The sequence below is a fragment of the Manis javanica genome, chromosome 8, assembly GCF_040802235.1.
Source record: "Manis javanica isolate MJ-LG chromosome 8, MJ_LKY, whole genome shotgun sequence".
NCBI classification, from domain to species: domain Eukaryota; kingdom Metazoa; phylum Chordata; class Mammalia; order Pholidota; family Manidae; genus Manis; species Manis javanica.
The window spans coordinates 83414235-83424516 of record NC_133163.1 but is presented as its reverse complement, the minus strand read 5'-3'; the positions used below and the strand labels follow the sequence as shown (position 1 = coordinate 83424516).

The following is a 10282-nucleotide window of genomic DNA, read 5'->3' as shown; positions in this document are numbered from 1 at the left end:
ACATAGGATAAAGATGATAACATAGAAATCATGAAGGGAAACAAAACAGGGATGATAGATTCAGGAGTCATTACATGTAAAACAATTAGAAGTTCCAGAAAGATAAAAGGGAACTTTTTTATTATGTGTGGAAAGGAGAAGAAATAGGGGGGAGTATTTTAAGGGTCTCGTTTTAATTAGTTTGGGGAAAGTATAAAGGAAACAGAACAGATTGGTAGGGAAGATAGTTGACATGTTGAAGTAACAGTAGAGGAATGTACTGGAAAAGGGATGATAAACATGAAAAAAAGGATAGAATAGTTGGACTCCATGGTAACAGGGGGGTTATGAAATGAATACTTTTAATCAAACCAGCAAAAATTAAATATGAAAAATTACTACTTTTTGCTGATGACATTATTATAAACCTAGACAACCTGACATTTCATTAAAAAACTATTACATCCAATGACAGAATGTAGTAAGATGACTACATATAACAGACAAAAAGAAATTATTTTTCTTCATTCTAGCAAAATCTAGAAATGACAAAGAGAAAAGATATTCCATTCATAATGCCAAGAAATAAAACTATAAAATATGTGGGAATAATTTTAACAAATAAGGCATAGAATGAATATAAAAAATTGGCAAAATCTTATTGAAGGTCATGAAATAAGGTTTGAATAAATGGATGGGTATATTATGCTCTTAATGAGAAGACACCATCAAAATAGTGTTGCTTCATTAAAAGTTTATACATAGATTCAATGCAATTCAAATAAGAAGACCAGTGGAATTTTTTTGTGGGATTGGATAAAACAATCTTAAAGTTTACATGGAATAATATATGCTCAAAAACAGCTGAGAAAAATATGAAAAATAAGAACAGTAAAGGAAGAACTTGCTTTATCAGATATAGTGACACATTGTAAAGCCACTGGTGTGAAATACTCTGATATTTCTACAGGAATAGATGAATACGTCAGTGGAAACAGACCCCAAAATAAGAGAATTTCATACAATGCAAAAATGGTAGTTAAATTCAGTGGAGAAAGAATGGGCCATTTAACAAACAATGCCACTACATTTCTGTTCACCTGAAAGAAATTAGCAATAGACTTATATTTTAAGACATATACAAAAATGATAGAGCACAGTCTTAAATAGAGATAAAAAAAATAATAAAATATTGAAAGAAAATCCAAGCATGTGCACAGGTGATCCAGGAGCAAGGGAGATCTAAACTAAGACTAAACTCAGTTTCTATGAAAGAGTAATACCTGTATTTAACCACACAACAACGAAAAACTTGGGTGTAGACAAAGAAACCATAAATAGAATTAGTGGATAACTGATTTAGAAAAAAGTATTTAACAAATGACGAAAGCTTAATATAGTTTTATATAAAAAGAACTTACAAATTGAGAAGAAAAAGACAGCACAGTGGGAAATGGGAAAAAACATGAATAGACAATTCGCAGAAGAGCAAATCCAAATTGCAAGAAGGTTCAAGTTTATTGGTTCTCAGTGAAATGAAAGTTAGAGTTAACAGTGAGCTATCACTTTAAATCTACTTACCGGAAACAATTTAAAAAGTGTTAACATTTAATTTTGTGGAAATATGTGTTGGGATAGCCTTTTTGGAAACAATAAGGCAAAACTACTAAAATTAAAAATAACACATAGTTAAGCTACTGATTCCACTCCTGGGAACCGATGATACAGAGGAAAAGCATCAGTACACAAGGATGTATGTATAAGGATATTTATTTTCAGCATTATCTGGAGGGGCCATAAAACTAGAAACAAGGTAAATGCTTATTACTTCATAAATAAATTATGGTCTATCCACACTGTGAATATTAGGCAGCCATCAAAAGGAATAAATCAGAGCAACTTCTAGACAGTTTCTGTTGCCTTTTTGCACATATTTCCATTTTGTGGCATATTTCAGTATAGAAACTAGAAAGTATAATTCTACTTCCTGATGCACCTCTCCTTAAATTCTTAGGTGACTACATTTCCTTTCCTAATTATGTGCTGAAGACCAAACTAAATTTGAGGGACATGATTAAATGATACCAAAGGTCTAGACATGGAAAAATGCCTGGTGCTGGCTGGCTGTGATCCTGTAGTATGTAAACTCTAACTTTGTACAGCAAGGTGATTGTTAGTTTTGGACATTTATTTAACTCTATAGCCAGGACTGCCTTTTCAACTTAAAAATTATCCTTTTCTCCCTCTTATGCTCTTATTCAAAGCCAGCCTAGAATACAAAGTTGATGGATGGAGGAAATCACTCTATGGTGTCTGACTTTATGTTGCTGGGACTCACCAGTTCTTGGGAGATTCAGATTCTTCTTCTTCTGTTTTTCACAACATTTTATATAGCAAGTATGCTTGGAAACCTTCTTATTGTGCTCACAATCGTCTCAGACCATCACTTACATTCCCCTATGTACTTTTTGCTGGCAAATCTCTCTATCATTGACACAGGTGTTTCCAGCATTGCAACCCCAAAGATGATTTATGACCTTTTCAGAAAACATAAAGTCATCTCCTTGAAAGGGTACATTACTCAGATGTTCTTTATTCACACTGTTGGGGGTACAGAGATGGTGCCGCTCATAGTCATGGCGTATGACCGATACACTGCTATCTGTAAGCCCCTCCACTACCTGACCATCATGAGTCTAGAAATGTGTATTTCTCTTTTGGCTGTTGCTTGGACCATTGGACTCATCCACTCTGTGGCCCAACTGGCTTTTGTTGTAAACTTACCCTTTTGCGGTCCCAACAAAATGGATAGCTTTTATTGTGACTTTCCTCGGTTCATCAAACTTGCATATATGGACACATACAGACTGTAGTTTCTGGTCACTGCCAACAGTGGTTTCATCTCCATGGGCACCTTCTTCATCTTGCTTGGGTCTTACATCTTCCTTCTGGTCACAGTTCCCAAACACTCTTCAGGTGGTACATCCAAGGCCCTCTCCACTCTCTCAGCTCACATCACCGTGGTGGTCTTTTTCTTTGGTCCTTGCGTTATTGTCTATGTGTGGCCATTCCCTACCTTACCCATAGATAAATTTTTAACTGTCTTTGATGTCCTTACCACTCCTTTTATGAATCCTATTATCTATACATTTAGAAATAAGGAGGTGAAGGTGGCAATGAGGCGATTGCTTGTTAAGGTTTTAAGCTTCAGGAAGACTTCTTTCATGCACAGCCCAAGAAATTCAGCTTCATCTTGACTACTCTTGGAAATCAATCTTTTTACACTTTTCACATGTCTTTTCAGCTTAGTTATTGATTTCAATATCCACTGTGAAATCTCTAAAATAACTCTGTTCTGATCTGGTCAGTTTTTCATCGGGACCCTGAAAATTTTGAGGAGGGAATTCAGCCTTGGAATGTAGTGTCTTTCCTGTTTATTGAAGATTGGTGAAGGCTGAAATTCTACATACTGGGCACATTTTTCCACTAAGAGAAAATGATGGATACCTTTCTCTTTGGTAATGATTCTCAGAGACATAGCTCTTCTAATCTACATGTGTATCAACATTCATGTTCTCTGAGTTTCTCAGCGTCCTTAGACCCGGAGGAACTAGCAAAATGAACACAAATTGCCAAGGTAGGTTTGAGAATTTGAGACTTCTAAGATCTAGTTTTTCCCAAACACACTAGTATTTAGTTATTACTAAGGTTTTTAGATTTGGTTAGGAGTGGAAGGTGAAATTTGGGATAAATCATAAAATAACAGCTTAGGAAATGTGATATTATTAATTAATAAAATATTTTGAGACCAGAAGATGTAAATTCCTACAACAGTTGTATGATAAATATATTGTATCCTAACTATATCCTAAACAACAGTCACTCTTTTTATATGACAAAAAGGACTATGTGAATATTAAGAGATAATAAATGTATTGAATATTTTGGAGCTACAAAGAAATGACACTGGTTTATGAATAAATGAATAAAATGTAAAAATGATTTCTATATTATGTAAAACAGGTTTATAACTAAAACATCAAATACAAAATGTAGACATTACAAAAGAAAATTTATTGCAAAACTGTCTACAAAGAGATTAAAATGATAAGAGTGCATTAAACTTTCCATGTGATAAAGTACATCATATGTAATTATTTTTAAAAATAAATACATTGCATCTTTTGCATCCATGGATGTTTTGTTGCCCTTGCCTAGCTTGCATTAATACTCAGTCTATAGGCACAGACCTGATCTATAGGCACATTTGCCCTCTTACAGCACTAAATTATCTCCCTTCCACTTTATCTTGCATCTACCTACCACTTCAGCATTTTATTAAAAAAAATAATAATAATAAGGGAGAAATGTGGGATTCACATATAAATCAAGTATAAAAATCAAACGAATAATCATAATTGACCTGATTGTTTATAGTTCATGATGCATGATCAAAACCGAAAGTTTCTGTGATGACTGCCCTTGCACTGTTCACCATGTAAGAACTTATTCACTATGTAAGAACTTGTTCACCATGTAAAAACTTGTTCTTTATGCTTCAGAAGATTGGAGACTGTTGAGAATTAGGCATGGGGTTGATTAATGATTGTGCATTGAGTCCCCTATACAGAATTTTATTGTTGTTAACAACCATTTGATCAATAAATATGAGAGATGCCCTCTCAAAAAAACAAACAAACAATTGAAGATGTCCTCTATCAGTTGCTAATCCATAAAATAAAATAAATATTTTAAAGGAAAAAAAATACATTGCATCTTTTGCATCCATGGATGTTTTGTTGCCCTTGTTTAGCTTGGATTAATACTTAGTCTATAGGCACAGACCTGATCATCTACATTTGCCCTCTTACAGCACTAAATTATCTCCCTCTCCACTTTATCTTGCATCTACCTACCACTTCAGCATTTTATTAAAAAAAAAAATAAGGGAGAAATGTGGGATTCACATACAAATCAAGTATAAAAATCAAATGAATAATCTTATCTGACTTGATTGTTTGTAGTTCACGATACGTGATCAAAACCGAAAGTTTCTGTGATATGACTGCCCTTGCACTGTTCACCATGTAAGAATTTATTCACTATGTAAGAACTTGTTCACCATGTAAGAACTTGTTCATTTTGCTTCAGAAGATTGGAGACTGTTGAGAATTAATTAGGCTTGGGGTTGATTAATGATTGTGCATTGAGTCCCCTATACAGAATTTTATTGTTGTTAACAACCATTTGATCAATAAATATGAGAGATGCCCTCTCAAAAAAAATAAATAAATACATCACTTAGAAGTATAAATAAATATTCAAAGAGTATCTCACTGTTCTTTCTGGGTTACTAAGTCAATAGGGACAGGTGTTGAATGATGGCCTTATTATTCATGTGTAAGTTAGGCAACTTGTTATGAAACTGGCTTTCATCCATGAGCATCCAAATGATCACTGACAGCAATAGATTATTATTAAAATAGGGGAAAACTAATGTGCAAGGCTGAAATTAATGTTTCAGACAAATCTTTACCTTCTCCCCTACACAAATTTTCAGGTGAACCTTAGCTAAAAGATCACCTCTCTCAAGTTTAAGAGATGTGTTGGCATTCCTCTTGGGCAGTTCTTGCCTTTATATATTAACATTTTTCATCCTTTCAAAAATTGAGATATAATTTATGTTTAACATTATATCAGCTTCAGTGTACAATGTAATGATTCAATATTTGTATATATTATGAAATGATCACCACAATGCCTAGTTAACATCCATGACCACACACACTTACAAACTTTTTTCTTATGGTAAGAACTTTTTTTCTTATGGTAAGATCTATTCTCTCAGCAACTTTCAAATATATAATGTGGTATTATTAACTACAGTTACTATACTGTACATTACATCACAAGAATTTGTTTTATAAATGGAAGTTTCAGCTTTCCTTTGGTGTGTATATATAGTTATCAAATTTTACTAATAAGAAGCATACTATAATACCTCACTGTGTGCTTTTTTGATTATTTTCTCAGGATAAAGTATTTGCTATATAATGATTGGGCAAAAAATAACCATATTCTTAAGACTTTTGGTTCACATTACTAACTGTCCTCCTGAATGAGAATTTTGTTGAAAGATTTAGACACTGATCTAAATGTTTTCATTTTCATTAAAAAAAAATTCAAAATTTTCTTGAGATTTCTATTTTGATCCATAGATTGCTTAGAGATAGATTCTTTAATGTAAACACATTTTGGGGGTTTTACAGATATTTTTCTGTTATTAATTTCTTATATATTTTCACTGTTGTCAAAGGACACATGTATTATCTCAGTTCTTTGTGACATTATTGAGGTATGCTTTATTGTCCAGAATAATGGCTATTTTTATGATACTTCACTTAAAGAATGTGTGTTCTGCTATTATTGGTGGAATACTCTATAGATACCAATGAGGTTAATAGGTGCTTTTTAAGTCTTCTACACATTTCTTGATTTTTGTCTACTTATTTATTAATAGTGAAATTTTAAAGTGTAGTTATGGATTTGTCTATCCCTTGACTTTTATTTGTTTTTGCTTCTTGTAATTTGTAGATTTGTATTCAGCACATACACATTTAGGATTATTATGTGTACCGAGGATTTGAGTCCTTTATAATTATGAAATTATTATGAAATTGAGTTTTCACTTTCAATGTTCAAGTTTCCAAGTTCAATTTCAATGATTCCATCCTATCTTCACTATTATCTTATTAGCTATGCATCATCATTTTTACTATTTGCTTTAGGATTTACAGTATACATATTTAGCTCATAATAGACTCACTTCAAATAATATTATGCCACTTAATATATAGTGTAAGATCCTACAACAGTCATACTTTGTTTCATGCATTTTACATCCACGTTATAATTGTTACATTACTTTTTGCTTCAAAAATTTAATCCCTTCAGCTGTTTGTCTGAAAATGTCTTTTTTTTGTCTTTTCAAGCTGCTTTTTATTTATTTATTTATTAAGATATCATTGATGTACAATCTTACAAAGTTTTCACATGAGCAACACTGTGGTTAGAACATTCACCCATATTATCAAGTCTCTTCCACATACCCCATTGCAGTCACTGTCCATCAGTGTAGTAAGATGATAGAGTCACTACTTGTCTTCTCTGGGCTACACTGCCTTCCCCCTGCCCCCACTATATTATATGTGCTAATCATAATGCCCCTTCTTCCTCCCTCCACACCCACCCTCCTCACCTACTTCCCTTTGGTAACCGCTAGTCCCTCCTTGGAGTCTGTGAGTCTGCTGCTATTTTGTTCCTTCAGTTTTGCTTTGTTGTTCTACTCCACAAATGAGGGAAATCATTTGGTACTTCTCTTTCTTTACCTGGCTTATTTCACTGAGCATAATGCCCTCTAGCTCCATCCATGTTGATTTGTTGAAAATGTCTTTTTTAAACGTCAGTTTTGAAATATATTTTTGCTATGTAAATAACTATTACTTGACATATTTTTTTCTTTCTTTAAAGTACTTTAAAAATGTCTGGTATTGTTTCCTGGCTTGAATAGTTTCTCATGAAAAGTTGGCTTTAGTTCTTTGTTCTCTGTACATGATGTGTCATTTTTCTCTGGATCCTTATCTTTTTTCTCTTTATCACTAGTTTTTGGCAATTTGATTATGCCATTCGGCCTGAATTTTTGCTATGTTTATTCTGCTCAGAGTTGCACTCATATCTCTCTATAGCTTTTTTGTTTTTTGGTAAAATTTGGATGCTTTAATTATTACTTTTTGTCTCCTTTCCTTACTTTTTCCTCTAGGTATCCAACTGCATGTATGTTAGGTTCCTTGATATAGTTTCACAGATAGTTGATGGTTCAGGTCTTTTTTTTAATGTTCTCCTTTTCGCCCTTCTTCTTTATTTGGATAATTTCACTGCTATGTCATTAAGTTCACTGATTGTACCTTCTGTAGTGTTTAATCTGATGTTCATTCTATGTAGTGAGTTTTTCATATCAGATATTGTTTTTTTTCTTTTTTTCAGTGTTCCACTTGGGTTAAAAAAAAAAAAACCTTCCATTTATCTTTTCATCCTGTTCATGTTTTCTATACTCTAGCATGCAGAACTACTAGTTCCAGGATCTCTCTTATTTCTGGTTCTGTTCCCATTTATTGATTTTTTTTTTCTTGATTCTTTGCATGCTGGACATCGTGATTTTACATTGCATTTTTTATGTTGTTGATTCTGTTAACTGGTTTGGGTTTTCTTTTAGTGGGTAGTAATGTCATGTGGAATCAGATGGATTCTTTTGAGTCTTGTTTGTAACATTAACGGCTCTTCCAAATTTTGTTTGATACCATTAGTCTCTTTGTCTATTTCTGTAGTTTTTATATACAGAGGCTTTTAATATATGTTAGGGTTTCCTTCTTCCTCCTCCTCTCCATGATTTTCCTTTCCAAGGTTTTTGAGCTATTTTTGTTTGGTCTGTCAAATGAAATTTATAATCAATTTACCTAGGTCCTGAAAAAGCCTGGTGATACTTTCACTGGGATCACATTACATTTAGAGATTAATCTAGTGAAAATTGACATCCTTGTGTTTTTCTTTTTAATTCTTTCCTTTTACATATGTCTTTCTGCCAAAGTGTTTCCAATTTTTAAATTATATACTTAAATCTCACAGACTTTTCTGGAGTCTCCTCCCACCACAACTGTCTACTGAAGGTTTAGAGGAAAGGTTAAAATCAAATACTAGTGTCTATCGCTAGCTATAGGGAAATAATGATAAAATAAACTCCTTGGAGTAAATATTCTCTCTTATTTTTTAAATGAAAATTGTTGAATAGGAAATTTATATTAAAGAATTAGAAAAGGTTATTCAAGGATCCAATTCCTTTTCCTAGAGGCTAGCAATTTTACCTTTTCTTTTGTATTTACTTGCATGTGCATGTATAGAATATTATCTCCCATTCCACCTTCCTTTTCTTGTAACCAATGGTTTCCTACTAGTCATTATCTTGTACCTTGTTGAGAGAATTTCATATCCACACAGAGCTTCCCCAATCTTTCCTTGCAGCTCTACACTATTCATTTATATGGATGTTCCACAATTTATATAGCTATTCCTTTATTGATGAACATTCCCACTTATCTTCTGCAGTTATAAATATTAAAAAATCATTGTTTAATAAAACACACATTAAATCTCTAATGTCATCTAATACATGTCTGTTTTCAATTTTCACAGATATCTCTGTAGTTCCCCCCACTTTTTCATTATATCAGAGTAATTTTTTTCAGGTTTTAGTTTATCTCTTTCTGGGTTTATTACAATTTTTTGAAAGGCCATAAATTTTATGGTTTCATTTTATAAAATTACCAGAATAGGCAAATCTATAGATATAGAAAATCAACTAATGCTAACAAATGGTTGCGGCATAGGGGAATGGGGATTGCCTGGTAATGGGTATAAGGTTTCTTTTGGGGGTAATAAAAATGCCAAAATTAGATTGTGATTGCACAGCTCTCTAAATTAAAAAACACACTGAGTTGTACGCATTAAATGAGTCGATAATATAGTATGTTAATTATATCTCGATAAAACTAAAAATAAGGAATTAAGTTGAAATAATGTTATTCTCAGAAGGAAAACTATAAAAATTTGTCATAATACCAGATTTAAAAGAATAGTTGAAAAAGTTGTTCAAGAGAACAGTAATGAGAAAACAAATCCTACCATTTGCAACAACATGGATGCAGCTAGAGGGTATTATGCTCAGTGAAATAAGCCAGGTGGAGAAAGACAAGTATCAGATGATTTCACTCATCTGTGGAGTATAAGAACAAAGAAAAAACGGAAGGAACAAAACAGCAACAGACTCACAGAACCCAAGAATGGACTAATAGTTACCAAAAGGAAAGGGACTGGGGAGGATGGGTGGGAAGGGAGGGATAAGGGGGGAAAAGGGGCATTGTGATTAGCACACATAATGTATGGGAGGCATGGGGAAGGCAGTATAACAGAGAAGACAAGTAGTGATTCTATAGCATCTTACTATGCTGATGGACGGTGATTGTAATGGGGTATGTGGGGGAGACTTGATAATGGGGGGAGTCTGGTAATCATAATGTTGCTCATGTAATTGCACATTAATGTTACCTAAATAAAAATTTAAAAAAGGGAACACTAATGATAAAACAAGGATATTTGTAATATCGGAACAGAAAAAGAATAGAATGATAAATGTAGCAGTCTGTTTTTCTCCTCTTGACTTTTATGCTGAGTTCATAAAATATGTTTGGGA

At 33.0% G+C, this 10282-nt stretch overlaps 1 pseudogene; it reads left to right on the top strand.

Moving 5' to 3' along the window:
* The first annotated feature begins 2261 nt into the window (after window positions 1-2261).
* On the top strand, window positions 2262-3236 carry LOC140843279 (olfactory receptor 4F3/4F16/4F29-like; annotated as a pseudogene).
* The last annotated feature ends 7046 nt before the right edge of the window (window positions 3237-10282 follow it).